The sequence below is a fragment of the Pleurodeles waltl genome, chromosome 3_1 (assembly GCF_031143425.1).
Source record: "Pleurodeles waltl isolate 20211129_DDA chromosome 3_1, aPleWal1.hap1.20221129, whole genome shotgun sequence".
Classification (NCBI taxonomy): domain Eukaryota; kingdom Metazoa; phylum Chordata; class Amphibia; order Caudata; family Salamandridae; genus Pleurodeles; species Pleurodeles waltl.
Genome location: NC_090440.1, coordinates 2,004,244,329 through 2,004,262,430, shown reverse-complemented (window position 1 = coordinate 2,004,262,430; position 18,102 = coordinate 2,004,244,329). Strand labels below are relative to the sequence as shown.

Genomic DNA, 18,102 nt, shown 5'->3' with positions numbered 1-18,102 from the left:
GGCTGCACTTTTTTTACTTCGGGACGCTGCCATGTAGAAAAATCCACAAGACCCAGACACATCTGAAAACGAAACATCTGGTTGATTCCAGGGTGGTGTGCTTCACATGCACCCCGCACCATTTTCTTACCCACAATACCCTGCAAACTTCCAACTTTGCTGAAAATCACACATTTTTCCCACATTTTTGTGATGAAACCTTCCAGAATCTGCAGGAATCCACAAAATTCCTACCACCCAACATTGCCCCATCTATACCGATAAAAATTCTGCTGCACTTGTCAGCCTTAAAGTGTTTTTTTTCAAACTGCCCTTTTGGTCCCGCTTTGGTTCCCCCTCGATTTCGACATGTTTTTGGCTCTTCCCTGTCACAGGCACTTGTCCCACCTACACAAGTGAGGTATCATTTTACTGAATACTGAGGGGAACGTTGGGTGGTAGGAAATTTGTCCTGGTGCGGTGGTCCCACATAGAAATGTGGGAAAATGTTGATGTTTTTTTACCTAAATTTGAAATTTGCTGAGGATTCTGGGTAAGAAAACATTGGGGGATCCACCCAAGTCACACCTCCCTAGACTTCCTAGGGTATCAAGTTTTCAGAAATGTCTGGATTTGGTAGGTTTCCCTAGATGGCTGCTGAGCCCAGGCCAAAAACGCAGGTGCCCCGCTGCCCGTAAAAACAGTAAGTTTTGTATTTGATAATTTTGATGTGTCCAGACAGTGTTTTGGGGTATTTCCTTTCGCGGGGCACAAGTGGCGGCCGGCAGCTTTAGGAGGGAGGGGGGGCGGGAAGCACACACACACTCATAAACACACACTCCTTCTTTCACACACAGACACGCACGCACATCCATTAACAACTCATAACATTCAAACATGCATGCACGCACCAAACATTCATTTTAAAAGTTCACACACACTCATTCTTTCACACACACGCGCACGCACATCCATTAACAACACTCATACCATTCAAACATGCACGCACGCACCAAATATTCATTTTAAAACATCACACACACACATTCTTTCACACATGCACGCACATCCATTAACAACACTCATAACATTCAAACATGCACGCACTCACCAAATGCTCATTTTAAAAGTTCACACACACTTATTCTTTCACGCACGCACGCATGCACATCCATTAACAACACTCATACCATTCAAACATGCACACACGCACCAAATATTCATTTTAAAACATCACACACACATTCTTTCACACACACACGCATGCACATCCATTAACTCTCATAACATTCAAACATGCACAAAGTCTGGGTACCTCTAGAATCCCTAGGCTGTTGGAAAAAAAGGACGCAAATTTGGTGCGGGTAGCTTATGTGGACAAAAAGTTATGAGGGCCTAAGCGCGAACTGCCCCAAATAGCCAAAAAAAGGCTTGGCACCTGAGGGGAAAAAGGCCTGGCAGCGAAGGGGTTAACAATTGCCTTAACTGAGGTTTTGGCCTAATTATGTAGGGTTACCAAGATTTTACCTAAACTTCACCTGAGTTTGATGATTAAATGCTTCACTGTGTGTTGGAACTGCATATTGTCCATTGGACCAATGTATGGTGCCAACATATAGTGTAATCTTAAGTAGCAGTTAAAGGGCCCAGGTCGAGGTGCTGGGTTCACCCTCAGCAGCCCTCTGAAAACATGCCAACTGACAATGCAGAATCAGCAGATGTCTGCACACTCGAGTCTGCATTTAATACCTGTCACCGTCCTTCTCTTTCGGTGATCCCCCCACACACATACGAATTCAGTGACTGTATTTATAATTAGATCCCCCGTTTTGTAAGGAAAATAACTCTCTTGTAAAAAGCAGACACAACACGCGTGCCATGCCTGCTTAATATCAGAAAATCCAGGGGGCATTTGAGCGAGTGGAAGGCGTTGTGGGATTTCTCCCCAAGTGAGATTTTACATTGGACTCTAGTCAAGCACACGAGCGTGGCCTCGGATAGATCCACTGTGTAGCCTCACCAGGGGCCGGAGATTACACGTTGCACATGTACACTCTTTATTCAGTGAAGTGAATCCAGCCTGGCGGTGTCCAGATACTTTTTAAAGACATGATTGAAAAGTGCCGTGCTCGTAAACCCTCCTGGGTGGAACTGTGAAGGGCAGAGCCTACTGCAGGAGAATAACCCCTGCGCTCATAGATGCGGGGTGATGTGGCACCGAACGATCTCCCGAGCCGCAATGGCTGAACCTCTGCAGTGAGTTGCATTCTCACGAACTGAATATGTCCGTTGATATTCGCCAACAGGAGTAATATTGTAGTGCCTGAATGCCACCATATCCCTTTTAGCGTACAGATTGAATGGTGCGCAGGGGACAGAATAAAGTACAAAAGCAATACTGCAAGTCAACGCACAATGGTAACGTGGAACTGGTTGCACTGCCTTTCGGTGCTTTTGTTAAGATCTTGAATTGTCAACAGACACATTGTATCCAATATATTTAGAGTGGCCCTATGTTCAGCCATCTTAAACCTTTGGCTTCTTTTGTTCTTATTTTCAGCCAAATCACATTTTACATCCGCACATGAGGGACTGGCTTTCTCTCCTTGTGCTTTTCGTGTCGCTCTGCCTTCTGGCCTGTGCTTGTACTGAGGGTGAGGGACTCATTTCTCCACCTCTTAGCAGGTAACCGGTGCTCTGCCACACCTCCCTTTGCTGTTTCCGGATCTCTGTCTTTCTGCTTTCCAACCCTCGAGCACTCTTTGGCCTCTACGTGAGACCCCCTTGCCGCTGCTGCCGCCCGTCCCCGTCCATCCCGCCAGCGCTCCTGCTGTTGGCCTTCCCCCGTCTTTTTTTTTTTTTTTCCCAACGCCTGCAGTATTGCTACTGCATTTGCAAAGATAATAGCACTGGGCATGTCTACATCTAATTGCGGCGTGTGTATGCTGTGTGAAGGCCATCATGGAATTCTAAAAGCATAAAGCCATACCATTTCAAGATGGCAGGATGCTGTGCCCTTCTCTTTGCCAATGCTTATGCCGCGGTTAAACAAGCATTGGCAAAAAGCAATATCGCCACACATTGGCTGGCCACATTGGAGTCAAGACCCGTTTGCTTTGTCAGTGCTGGCTTAAGTTAAATGCACCTGTTCCAGTGATCTTTTTATTTTGAACTCACAAACAAAATATTCAATATAGTCATAGAAATGTGTAACATAAATTTTTCAAAAACATCTAAACAAATTTATACAAAATCACAAAAATATTTAAATCTGAACAAAGCCATTCTTTCTTATCACATTTGGAATAAATTGTACACCTTGATCAATGGGAGCCTTCCAAATCCTGTTTCCAGTTAAAAATACTTTTTCAAGTCAATTTCATATAGATTAATCAACTGAAACGGGTGAATGTTAGTAGTCATCGAACAAATGTTCTTCCTATATACTAACCAGCCCAATCTGGAGTAAAGAGAACTAGCACCAGTAGTTTCGTATAGGAAATACATTTTGTGATGCTATTGTATATTTGGCATAATTTCTCAAATCTGTATGACATTAGCAAATGTTTGACCTGTCCCGCTCAGGTCTTTCTTTTCTAATTTCAAACAATTTGGTCATGGAGGGAGGAAGTAATTTAAGGTCATCTAAAAGTAGTGTGCCATATTTTAGTGTCCCGTTGGAATTATTGCTGTCTACTACATCAAAATGTGCTGAAACGATTACACCACATTCGTCATTCTGATACAACGCCACTTAGAATAGGGTCTTTTTAGCCTCGGTTTACATGATGTTTTAGTGCAAGGGCTAATGTGGACATTCAGGGCTATGGCTTTGTCGTGTGGCAAAGTAGTTCTTTGGTACAATAACAGCCAGCTCAGATCTGTCAGCAGCATACATAGTTTCTTAATCCTGGTAGAGGGCTCCGACTGGAGGTTTGTAAGCCCAGTGGCAGCACTCTCCCAGTCCCTATTGGTGCAGTTCTTCTTCTGTTATTCTCCACATAGCTGTTCAAGCAGAGTAAGTCAGATGTTCTGGCTTCTCAAATTCATGTCACGATTCGTTGTAGCTCCACCCAGTAGTATTATAGATATTTACATTACAAAACGTTTTTGGACAGGATTTGAATCGTTATTTGCACAATTAGGCCTCATGTAGAGAGGTGTTTTACAACAGTAAAACATGTTTTTGAAATGTATCCGAAGGCCTTTTACAAGTTGTAAAATTATTTTACACTCATAAAATAACTTTTGAAGTCCATTACGAAATGCAGATAGGAGGAGACATGAAAGAGGTTTCCCTCTCTTATTTATGATTTATACTGGAATGTATCAATCAGTGGTTTGTCATCATTATTGCTCAGTTACTTACCTTAGAGTAGGGCAACTAATTACAAGGTGAACTTGTCCCCTTGTGACCGATTCCCCTTTAGAAATAGGCAGCCCTCTGGAAGGTGGGGTTAAACAGGCAGTCACTTGTGCGGCGCAGCACTTAAGTTCTGGGGCTTTATGGAGGCATCATAGAGCCACGTGGTGGCACCTATCAGCACGTGGGATTATTACTGAAAAATCTCTGGATGCATGCGCCTGGGATTAGTCTAAAGGTGGGGAATGTGTGGTTAAGGCATCCACCAGAAAGAGCATTACCAAAGGTTAGTAACTTCTTCATCTGCTATAAAATTGTAGAAATTATAGAGGAAATTGCCAAAGCCATCTTAAGGAGGAGATCACATTACATTTAGCACCATGAAAAAGTTGTCTGAACGTAGTCTTATTTATTTGTTTGTATTGTTGTTTAATTTTTGAGCTCATAAACATTACATTGAGGTGCAAAATATGGTTTGCACGGCTGTTGTGAGAGCTGTGTATTGTGGTCCTAACCATAACGTGCACATTCCAGTGTTTTTAAGGTTATATTCTTAACTATAACATTACATAAACCTTGGTTTTTAAATTTTATTTCAGAGGTTTTTTAAATGTGTGTTACGATGCTATAACCAAAGCTGGTCATAACTTCACTTTAACCTTTGTTATTTTGAGTGAATTTCTCTCTTTTTTTAAATCATAGACTACATTCAGCTTCTATGAAAGGATACACTGCTCAGCTGGGCAGGCCCTTTGGCCAGGTCCAGTACCCAACCCACTATACGTGCCAACTCCCACTGTACGTGGCCTTTTGGTTGGCTGCAGGCTTGCCACGCTGCCTGGCCAGAAATTGTTTTTCAATATTTAAAGTGGTCTAGGACCTTTTTTTCGGGGACATTGGACCCTCATACTATGATACTCTTGTTGGACTTCCAAATGTGTTTTTTGCAGACCTGTCACTAATGCACAAATCTTGGCAGGATAACCTACAAGGGTGCAGTACTCCCTTTGCCAGGCAATTGAGTACCCAGTAGTTGCCTATGTATATCTCTTGGTGGGGGGCTGACTGCGGAACTCGAACTAAACAACAGGATGCATGAACCCCGCAGCAGCATCTTTTTATGTTCACATTGGGGGCAGGGTCCTTTGGGTATCCCCTACCTTAACCAGTGGGCCATTGGCTGCTCCCGCCGCTCCAATATGACTTTTTCATTTTCATTTTCTTGTTAGGACATGGGGGCAAGTTCTTGTGTTTTGTTATGGTGTCCACAACAGTTTTTAGGGCGCAGCCTACCAAACCGTGCAGCTGTCTGGTTTGCTAAAGACATCTTGGGGATATTCAGAAAGCTGACCTAGGAATGCATTCTGCTCATTGATTACCATTGGCCTTGTGGTTTGTAGCTCACACCTTCTGGCTTTCATTTGCTGACTTGATTCGCTTTAGGCTCTCCAGGCTCAGTTTGTCCCTCTCGTTGCCGAAACTGTGTTTACTGACTCTTTCCACAAACTTGCTTTCTGTTAACAGGCCTTTAAATATTGTTCTTATCTCGTTTTATTTGCTGTGCATTTAAAGACCTGGGTCAAATGTCAGGGGCTGTCTTCCAAGGATGCTTGTTTACTTTTTTTCTCAGACTTCAAAGTGAGAGGCTTTATGTGATAATCTTGCTGGGGGTTTGGAAGAATTATTTTCTAGTACATGACAACATTTAAATGAACCATGAAAGTATATCAGAATATACCAGAATCATAAATGGACGAATAAAACACATTTTCTGTTATTTCTGAAGTGTGTTGGAAACAAATACTTTGATATGATCAAAATGAATCATTAAACTAGATAGTGCAATTTCGACATAATGTTGTGCACTGTATAGTTTTATTAGTAAAACTGTTTGTCTGTGCAACTGTAATGTTAATTTCAATAGAAAATGTGTGGTCTGTTATAGTAGTGTACTGCCATACCATGAATACTCCACTCTATGCTACTGCATTCTACTCTGCACCACTCCATGCCTCTGTACCACTACACTCTACCCCACTACACTCTATGCCACTTTATACTCTGCCTCTCCACTCTACCCTGTACCACTCTACGCCAATGCACTCTTTGCCACTGCACTCTACACCACTCCAGTCTACGCCACACCAATGTACTCTGCACAACTCCACTCTACTCCTCTGTACTCTATGCCACTCTGCAACACTGCACTCTATGCCAGTACACTCCACGCCAGTGTACTTTACTCTGTAACCCTCAACTCTATGCCCCTGCACTCCTCGCCAGAAACTGTACGACACTCCACAGCACTCTGTGCCATTCTACACTAATCCACTGTAAATCACTCTACACTGCACCCTGACACTTTTCTCTACTACACTTTACTCCAGTCTATGCCACTCTACTCCACTGTTCCACATTCCACGTCACTTTATGCTCCTTTTCTCTAATCCACTGTGCGTCACTCTACAACACTTTCGGCCCCAGCCTTGGTGACACTCCGCTCTCTAAAATCCTGTGCGTATTACTCAGCAACTCCAGGGTAGGTTTGCAGAGACTGATTAATTGTCTGGCAACATGTGCTGTTGACAATGGCCTGGTTATTGATCTGAAAAAAAACAAAAGTAATCTAATTAAACCGCTACATTTTAAACAAATGTAAATGACATCTCAACGATGACACAACATAAACTTACTTAGGTGTTAACATAGACTCCAGGAACTCGTCTAGCCCTCAAAGGGAAGCAACCAGGGGAAAAGCCTGAGCACTTCATTTCACTTTCTCAACTTTGCCAAAAACTTTCAGGGGTTATAACTTACAACTGTTGATGGCAATCATGAAGGCAAAGTTGATACCATCCGTTTTCAATGATGATGGGCTAAGATGATAGTTTATTAGATAATTTCATAATAAAAATCCATAAAACCATGCGTTGGCTGCCGAGATCAGCTTCACCCACCCAAGTCAGGCTGGAATGCTCATTGACCAGGCAGGACCTGGCCAAGTCAGGAGAATTTATGAAGTGTTGCCATAAGTTGAGAACCACTCCTGAGGGCACACTAGTTAGCCGGTTTGGTCTGAAATCAACCTTCAAAGAGGAGGGGATCCCTACTTGAAATACCTGGATGATAGTATAAAGAAGTTAGGGTTGAAGGAACAATGGGCTCTGGATACAACCCCTCAAGCATTTAAAAGGGTGGTAAATAAATCCAAAAAGCTGCAAAGTTGGATAAAGGACAAAAGAGTAGTTGCTAAACACTCACATGGAGGGCTGGTGCTGAACTCTTAAAACGATCAAAAGACTTCCTGTCTCTTGAAGCTCCCTACTCTCTGAAAGTCAAGCAGAAATTCTTATCATTAAGGCTGGGAGTGATCCCTACATTGGACTTTTTTATCGAAATGGCAGGATAAAGATCACCAGGGGGACATGGTAAGCCATCTGTGTCACCAGTCAAATGAATCATAGTTGCATATTTTATGCATTTGTCCCTGATGAGACCATCCACAGAGGATCCTGTTAAAGAAAGAGTTTAAGTCACTGGGGATTAGATCGTGAAGATCAGCAGTAATAGCAGTGTTTTATTCACCCGAATTGAACACTTAAAGGGCCTGATTACAACTTTGGAGGAGGTGTTAATCTGTCCCAAAAGTGACAGTAAAGTGACGGATATACCACCAGCCGTATTACGAGTCCATTATATCCTATGGAACTTGTAATACGGCTGGTGGTATATCCGTCACTTTACCGTCACTTTTGGGACGGATTAACACCTCCTCCAAAGTTGTAATCAGGCCCAAAATCCTATTGGTGCAATTTATTGATATTTTCAAGGATATTGTTAAAGAGAATACTGCTACTCCGCCCGAGGATAAGACCGCTTGCTAAGTGTGGGGACTTGAAGGGCTTATGGAAGAGTTGGGTTGATAGGGAGTGGCAAGCCCAATTTGCCCCAACCCTACCTCTCCGTACCAGGTTCAGCAGAATAAGGCTCACCCCTCAAAGAGCCCATAAACAGGAAAGGCTGCTAGGGGCTATGAGTACCATCCGGCCCCCATCCCGTCTTTCCATTCTCGGGTTCCCAGAACTTAACTTATTTGTACTAGCACTGCAGCACTTTTATGCGCCCATTTTAACAGCTGGCTAACTTATAACAGTTTTTAAGATTTGCGCATGGCACTTTAGTCCATTTATCAAATGTCTTAGCTGAGATGTCTAAACATAGATGTTATTGGTAGCACGCCCAGGTGTATTAGCACTGTGTGTCTATAAGTCAACTTTACTAGTCGGGCGCTAGGGCTCGGTAAGTCCATTCTAGCCCTTGCCCTTTTTCTCTGTGTTAGGGTCAGCCAGTTAAGGCTAACTCCCCCCACGGTCTATAGACGCGATGGGTTGCTAAGGGCTATGACGACTAACCAGCCCCCATCCCGTATCATGGTTGTCGGGGTCCCTAGTAAATTTTAATTGTGGGTAGATAGGCATTATTTGCACATGACCCACCGTACCAATATTCCAATATCTTAAATGTTCATTTGATCAGTCCATCAATTATGACATTTCTCAAGAGAGGTAATATGGATAAAGAGTGTTGGGCTTTACTAATTATGTTTTAAATTGTCGAATGCATGTTCATAAATTGATTTTATAAGCAGCATGTTTATGTATACTACGTAATACTTTATGGTTGTAATTGACTAATAAACGATATCTTGACACTTTGTTCAGCGACACTTTCTCCGCTCTGTTCTATGAAATTGTACACCCCTCTACGACACTATGCCTCGCCATTTAAAGCCACTCAAAGCCACTTTACTGTAGGCTGTTGTACTCAACTCTACAACCCTCCACTCTACAATGCTGTATGCCACTCTAACACTGCACTCTATGCTATTTTACTCCACTTTACGCCACTTCACTCTATGCCACTTTACTGTACAACACTTTGCTCTAGTTTATGCTACGCCGGTCCACTCTTCTCTGTGAAACTTTATTCGACTCTGCATCCCTCCACTCTACACCCCTCCACTTTGCAACACTCCATTCTACTGCACTATTCTACATCAAAAAACTCTACACCCCTCCACTCTACAACACTTTACTTTACACCACTCCCCTCCATTCTACAACACTCCACATCACTCTACGACACTCCATGTGACTCTCCAATACTCCACGACACTCTACACCGCTCCACACTACTCTGCTACTCCTCTCTACTCTTCACCACTCTACTACTCTTTACTTGACTCTGCAACACTTTAGGCCACTCTACGCTTCTCCACTCTGACACTCTACTCTACAACACTCTGACACTTCCCACTCTGGGAGCTCTACTCTACTCAGCTCTGCTCTAAATAATCCACTCTTGATACTCTGCTTTACTGCACTCTGCAACATTTTACTCCACTGTACATCATTTTACTCCACTCTACAAAACTTCACTCCACTCATCCTTCCACTCTACGACTTGCCACTCTGACACTGGGCTCTAAGACTTTCAGCTCTATGACACTCCGCAACACTCTGCTCTACGGCACTTTGCTCCATGACACTCCATGATCCTCCACTCTGCGACACTCTACTTCACTCCACAATACTTAACTCCTTTCACTATACGCTACTACACCCTGCACCCCTCCACTCTACGCACTGACACTCATTACTTCACTCTACTCCACTCCACTCTACACCACGCCACTCTACTCCACTCTGACTCTTTACTTCACCCAGTGACAATTTACTCCACTCTGCACTACTCCACTCCACGATAATCCATTACACTTCAATCTGATACTCCAGTCTACACCACTCAACGACACTCTTCTCCCCTCCAGTTTATAACACTCCACTCCACACCATCCTACTCTACTCCGCTCTATGTCATGAGACGCCACTCCATAACGCTCCACTCTATGACACACTATGATAACCTATTCCACTCTTAACCACTTCACTCTATGGCACTCTGCTGCACTCCACTCTACGTCACTCAACTCCACTCTGTGACACTCAACTCTGCGACATCCCACTCCACTCTACTCTACCCCACTCTACTCCACACCACTCTACACTATCGCTTCTTGGCCCTCGCACTCTATGCCACTTCACTCTAGGCCACTCAACTCCCCTCTGCCACTCCACTCTACGACACTCCACAACACTCTATGCCACTTTGCTCCACTCTACGATGCTCCACTCTGCTCCATGGAAATTTACTGTGCTCTAAGACCATCACTTTTCGCTGCTCCAGTCTACGATACTCTACTCTACACCACTCCACTGTATATCACTATGCCAGTCCACTCCTCTAAACTCCATGGCACTTTACTCCACTTTTTGCCACTCCACTCTATGCTACGTCACTCCACTCTGCCGCACTGCACTTTACTTCACTCTATCGCTCTCCACTTTGCGACACTTTAATCCACTCTATGCCACTTTACTCCAGTCCGTGCCACTCCTTCTACACTTTTCTGCTCTACGTCACTCCACTCTTTGACACTATACACCGCTCCACGACACACTACTCCATGCCACTCTTCTCCACTCCATGCCACATAACTGTAGACCACTCTACTCCACTCTAAGACTCTACTCCTCGCCACTCCATTCTATGACACTCCGCCACACTCCACTACACTTTACTCCACTACACTTTACACCACTCTGAGCCACTTCACTCTACTCCACTCTACACCCATCTACACTACTCTACGACATTCTCAGCCACTCCACTGTACGCCCCTCAAGTCTGACACTCTATGCCCCTCCACTCTACCACACCCCTCCACTCCATGGCCCCCACTCTACTCCATTGCACGACACTCCATGTCACTCTACGACACATCATTCAACTCCACTTTGTGCCACTCTACTCTGCCATTTCACTCCACACCATTCTACATTTTATTCCACTCTATGGCACTTTACTCCACTCTGAAACTCTAAGTCACTCCACTCTACAATACTCCATGCCACTTAACTCTAAGCCACTCTACTCAACTCTACGACTTGATGCAATGACTTTACCATGTAGACAGTGGAATGCTGGGGCAGTGTGAGAGACTGGGTTGTTGGAGAAGGAGGACTGTTTGGAGTTGATGTTCTACATGCTGGTGGAATAAAAGAAGACTCAACCGCATTAATGTGTCCAAAGTACTTCTCAACCCTGGTGACAAGTTCTTGTGAGGGACAGGACTTCTACCAGCACCCCTCTGCACTGTGAAATATCCAACCCACTGTGGCACTTTGTGTGAGTAGTTTTAAAAAGAAAATACAATTCTATATAGACTCAGCGCTCCGTATGATTAACTACGTTTTGATGTAAGAAGACAGAGCAAGGTCAGATCTCAGTTCTCAGTTTTTAGTATCAGGAAATTGTCTATGCAGCGTTGCGCATTGGAAGTTATGGTTGGCGGCAGATATGAATAACTTTTGATGTGCGCTATAAGCCTACCCAGCGCTCAACAGAAAAGTGAAAGTAGTCTGTGCTCAAGTTATTATTTAAGGAAATAAACCTTTTTAACTGCAATGTATAGGGCAAAGGGACATTTGGTGGCAGTATTTTTGTTGAGATTTGAAGTATGTGTTGCCATAGTGACTCACCGTTATCTCGTGCATTTGGAATTGTCAGGCCGATGTAGTGTACTTGTGCGGTCGTGCAGTGATGAGGAGACTGTGCTGCTCAGCGCTGATGAAGAGACGATGCGGTGTGCAGCTCAGGCCTCCACTACTAAAATAGAGCGGCAGCAAATCTTCTGAGCGCGCATTAGTGGCGGGGAGACTCTGCCGCTCAGACACCCACCTCAAAGAAAGTCCAATGTGTGGCAAGTCTTGCACGCAGTGGTGCATGTAGTGCTTCAGTTTTCTGCTGCCATTCCAATGAAGTCAGACAGTTGAGTGGCAATGTGGAAGGACGCATCTCTGTCCCACCAAGGTGGGGACGTGTCTCTACCCCACCAATTGTGTAGCTGCAGTGGGGCCAATACAGATACAGATTGGATGATGCTCAGCATTCAGCCAGACTTCTAACTCTTATTGGAAACCAAGGCACATACTAATTCACTTCCGGCTTTTATTATTCTTATTTCACTTTCATTTGAAATATTGATTCTTTTTTAAGCTGGCTATTAATAAGTTAAATTGTTATTTTAACTTTTTATTTATAGAGTTATTATTTTAGTTTGTTTCTTGTGCAGTTCATATTTTGACTTGTTATTTCACCCCATTGTGTAAGTTTATTGTGTTCAGTTGCCTTGCAGGTCATTGCTTAGTATGACAGAGCCTCCCCAATTTTTGAGTCGGATGAGCCACTGTTACCTTAGAAAAAGTGGAGGAACCTTTTCAGCTCTTATTTGATTGCCATTAGGGTGAAAATGTTCCTCAGCAAGGAGTATTGTTATATAATTTAGGGATTGAAATGCGTAACATATATGACAGCCTTGATGAAATTGTGACTGGACATGCAGAAGGCCAATGAGAGATGTTTTTGAAAAGTCACTTATGATATTATAACAGAATTTTGGTCCTTGCTTTAACGTAGTCATGGAAAGACACAAATTCTTTTCCTGGGTGCAACAAAAACTGAAAATGTGGGTAATTATGTTGCTTCCCTGAAGAGTCTAGCTTGCACATGTGAATTTGGTGACTTATCTGATTCACTCATCGGAGACCAACTTGTGCAGTGCACTAATGATCACAAGGTTCAGGAAAAAAACGTTGAAGGAAGGAATTGTTATTGTAGAAGGGATGGAAATACCTCGGGCTGGGTTAACGAAGTGGGAAACGCACCTTCCATTACAGTAAAAAGAGTAACAAAGGAACCAAGTGACGACCATAAGAAACAAGAAGATAGTAAAAGACCTATGCACAAAACTTCTGGGGCTAAAGGACTGGTACAAGGAAAGGACTCCAGATGCAAATGTTTCAAGTGTAGTCTTTGCCATTTGCCTAATACCCTCAGTTGTATTGCGCTTAATGCAGTGTGTCGAAATTGTGGGAAAAGGGGAAATTTTGCCCGTGTGTGTAAGAACAACAAAATTCAAGAGATGTACAAGACAGAAGAAAGTGACCACAAAATAATCTTACAAGTATCTCTTCCTCCTTGTTAACAAGGTGACTGAAGAGATTGATAGCAGACATGTCTGAATGAGTTTACCATGGAGACAGTGGAATGCAGGGGGGAGTGAGAGACTGAGCTGTTGGTGGAGGGGTGTTTGGAATTGATGCTCTAAATGCTGGTGGAATAAAAGGCTCAACCCCATGAATGTGTCCAGAGTACTTCATAACTTCTACTCTATTCCCTCCTCCACTCTGCACCTTTTTTCTCTCATTGCCACTCTACTCAGCACTACTCCACCCAGCTCTACATCACTCTTCTGCAAGATATACCACATTTTACTCCACTCTTCTCCATGATGCGCCAGAGCTCTATAGGACTCAGAAGCCGCCAGTGGGCCCTTACCCCCAACACCGGTCATACACCAACCGACAAGACAATTTAGTTTGATGGAAGAAGTATTTATTTTTATATATACTTTCATAAAAATTCATAGAAACAATTTATGCAAGTCATCATATGCACATTACTCAAATAAAACATTTCACTTCAAACTTAATATATATACTGTTATAGACGATACTTTTTCACTTGTAACCATAAATTATTTTGACAGGATCCCTTCCTGTCCTGAACCTCCTTTGGACCACACAGGGACTGGTCGTCACCTGTATCCCTAGGGGGGGCGGTACCTCTGCTTCCTCTGTTCCTTGCCCCCATGCTCAGGGTTCCGCCCCCTCTCTAAACACCAATCAGCTAAGGGGTGTACCGGGGCGGCCCAGGGCATGAGCCCCGTGACCACCCCAGTGATCTGGGCTCCCTACCCCCAATCAGGTGTGTCCATCTGCAGGTTGGTCCAGGATTTCAGGATCCTATCTCTGTTGTTATACCGGGGCCCCACCCTTGGGGTCCCCTCTGTTGCTTCCGGTTACTTTATTCTCTCTTCCTCCAAGCCTAATAAGGAGAGGGTGGGTGGGAATCAATAACACGCCCGTCCGTTCGGGCCGCCGCGCCAGGAAGAAGAAGGCTGAGCCTTCTGGGGGGGCGCTTTTATGCCCCCCCCACTGGCGTGCGGCGGCCCAAACCGGTCCGGCACTGCTGCCGACCCACAATGTTCTCCGAGCGTAATACTTCAGCTCGGCGCATGAGCGGAAGCCACAGGCCAGCCCGCGCACAACTAGTGCGAGTGCCAGGCCCTGGCGTCCCCGATCCCTAAGGGGCCGTGCTCCCCCCATGTTGGGGGGGCGCTTTTCCATACTCTACAACACTCCACGACGCTCTACAACACTCAAGTCTCTGACGCTCCACTCTACGCCACTTCTTGGCTCATGCATTACTCTACTCCACTCCACTCTGACACTGCACTCTACGACACTCCGTGCCACTCTGCTACAACACTAACGTTAGCCACGCGGCACACAAGCCATGCTGGTTTACAACATGGCTAAAAATATACGCAAAGCCAATTGCCCTTGTATAGGTGACATCGATTGGCTTTGCCAATGCTTGTTTTGTCATGCCTCGAATTTATAAATGAATGTTTTTAACTTGATTTGGAGAAGAAGGGGTTGAATCCATAGAGAACGATAAAATCTTATTAAGTAAGCCTGATGATGGGCCCTGTTGCTTACCTCTGTTAATTCATCAAATCGCAGAATGTGCTGCGCTGTGAGGAAGTAACCACTCAAGTTAAGTTAGGCTACAGTATTTACAGTATTGTAAACAACATTCGATCTTACATTTGTGTTTTAATAGTAACTGTGTGTTTATTAGTTCGTGTGTCTGAAACATTTTTATTGGGCTACATTTATTTTTACTGGTATGGCATAAATATATATATATATATATACATATATATATATATATATATATATATATATATATATATATATATATATATATATTTGTGTGCATGTAAATGTATGTTTTGTGTGCATGTAAATAAAAACTGGCCCTCCCCCCCCATTGCTAGCATGTGCCCTTGTGCACATTTTTGGAAATCGGATGCGAATCCTGAATCCTAGTGAGGACGCTTCTCATCTTATGTTTTGTCTGCTGATGCTCTGTGTCCTGTGACATTCGCCCAGAGGGAAACACCGGTGCCGAGGCCTGCACTGTGCATCCATTGTCTGCGCCGTCACAGCCCTAACACGGAAAGCTGCCTGCATGGCGTGCTAACTCCACCGGGGTCAGTTCCACTCTGCGGCCGCTAGAAATGAGAAACATGCCCCAGCCGGGGACAAGCGGCGGGTCAACAGCTGGCAGAGGATATGGCAATCATTTATATAAATATGCTCTCGCCGGCCCGCAAAAACAAAACTCCCCACCCCAACAGCTGGGAAGGGTTGCAAGTAGCCCCGAGGCTGGTTAGTTCCCTTCCAGATGGGAAGGTTAGACGGGGGCTAGGCCGACCGCTCCACATAGACTTCCGATTCGCATTAGGAATAAAAGGAGCGCGAAGAAGGCGAGAGGAAGCAGAAGTACAAGCATGACTGCCCCACTCTTCACCCAACCTAATCAAATAAGTGAGAGTTTCCGAGGCGGAAGGATTGCGTTTATTGGAATTTGCGCTCTTGTGCGCGTGAGTCACCGGGTCTCGGCCAGACTGCGCCCCTTCAGGAGGGACAGCGACGACCATTTCTGGATGAACTCGGCCAGGGTTTGCCACAGACCAAAGTTACTGTTGAGCCTGTGAATTCCATTGCGGAAGGATGGGGCGGCGGACTTGGACAACCCCAGTTTTCCTATGACTGCAAAAAACTAAATATTTTACTAAAATGTTTTATCTATGTAGTGTACTCTTCCACCCATCATTTGTAGTGGAACTGGAGAGTAACATTTTACAGGCACTCCCAGGTTTGTTTTTGGCTTGGATTTTGGCATAGGACCATGGAGGAAATTTGTGTTTGCATGGTCTTTGAGACTTTTAAAAAAAGAGGCCTGAAAATGCCGACCTCAAACACTGATCTGAAAGCAGATGTGTGATATCGGTGTTGGTTGCCACTATGCACACTCACCTGAGTGCCTCCTCTTTCAGTCTGGCACAGTGTCATCATGTAGTGTATGCAAGACATTCAGGCGTATATCCACTTGCATGGCACACAGGGCTGACCATGTGCGACTGTCACAAGATAAAACTGACCCAGTATATTAGAACATTATAACTCTTGGTGATGCAAGCATGTGTAGTGGCACTTAAAAGAAATACTACATGTGCAATTTATATATACACCCTGAGCTATGATTAGTTTTCTAGTCAAAATAACCCTCACTCCTCAAAAAAGTGTCTGATTGACTTGTACTACCTACATAGTGGCTTTCAGGTGTTATGAATTTTTCAAGTCAGTTCAATTTGTGGATGATGGTTGGAAATGGCTGTGTGTTTGATGACGATGGTGAGAGATTAGGGGTTGTTGATTCCAAAGCTCATACTGTTTTTGGAGAAATGTGAATTAATTGGAGGTGAATGGCAGCCCTTATGTTTGAGAGAGCATTCTGAACGTGTCCTGATTGTTTGGTGGATCTCTTCTGGAAATGATGACAATCTTATTGGAAGGTAAAGATTAAACATGTGTTCCTTTGGTGGATGGACAGGCGATTCCTCTTCATTGTCCTTGTAAGTGATTGGAAAGTACCTCCATCACAGCTAATTTCAGATCCATTGTCTGGTTTATGCACTAACCATCATTAATCATTGCTGTGACCCTGTGTATCTGGGTATTTTTGATATGACACTGAACGTGTGCCATTGCAGGTCTGTAGACTAGTGTCTGGGCTTAAGGCTTTCATTGAATGGGAAGGAGTTGCGCTCTAGTGGATACATTATGGGTGGTCTAGAGCAGTGGTTCCCAACCTGTGGTCCGGGGACCCCTGGGGGTCCGCGAAGCCTTCTCAGGGGGTCCGCGAGAGCCTAGAAAATTAAAAAAACATTAACAAATATTGACAAATTAGGTCCCCAGCTTCCAGTAATGACTCAGGCGGGGGTCCCCGGATTCCCATGATGATTCAGTGGGGGTCCCTGGGTTCCATTAATGTTAAAGTGGGGGTCCACAGAAATCAAAAGGTTGGGAACCACTGGTCTAGAGGATACCTATGAGCTGTGTTCTACTTGACATGTTCCACTTGATCAAATTGTGTAAATCTGTTTCCCCTCTGTAACTTATAGCAAATTAGTTACTTGAAAGATAGTAGATGAAAGGGGTTGAATAAATGGTGAATGAACGGATGACAGATATTTGGTTAACAACAGATGGTAAGTGAAGAGTGGATAGATCCTGAATGCAGTGTGGGCGGCTGATAAATGATGAGTGAATGGATGGTGAATACATGATGAATGAATGGTGAATAGATAGTAGACGGAGAATGTACTTGAATGAGCATAGAATCATTATGACTGGGTGGTGAATGGATTATGAGTGACGGTGATTAGTGAATAGGGAATCAATCTTTCAACTATACCATTGCCCATCAGTGTACTTCAGACAAACTTCTTGACTGCCACGTAATTACAAATATTCGAGTGACTGATACGTATATTGAGTTACCTCCTTTCAGGACATTCTTGATGACCTGGCAAAGGGTGGCTGTATGTGGGACTGGGTTAAGCAGGTTGTTAAAGAAACAAGACAGCAACCTTCTTGGGCCATGCACAATCACCTTTGCATGGAGAGAAGCTGTGAGTGGTCCACGTTGACTAGCTCAGCTCG

The 18,102-nt window shown here is 44.1% G+C and overlaps 1 protein-coding gene across 2 annotated transcripts in view; it reads left to right on the top strand.

Moving 5' to 3' along the window:
- Positions 1-18,102, top strand: part of BCAS3 (BCAS3 microtubule associated cell migration factor) — a 2,570,631-nt gene that overhangs the window by 1,974,467 nt on the left and 578,062 nt on the right. The window lies entirely within an intron of this gene.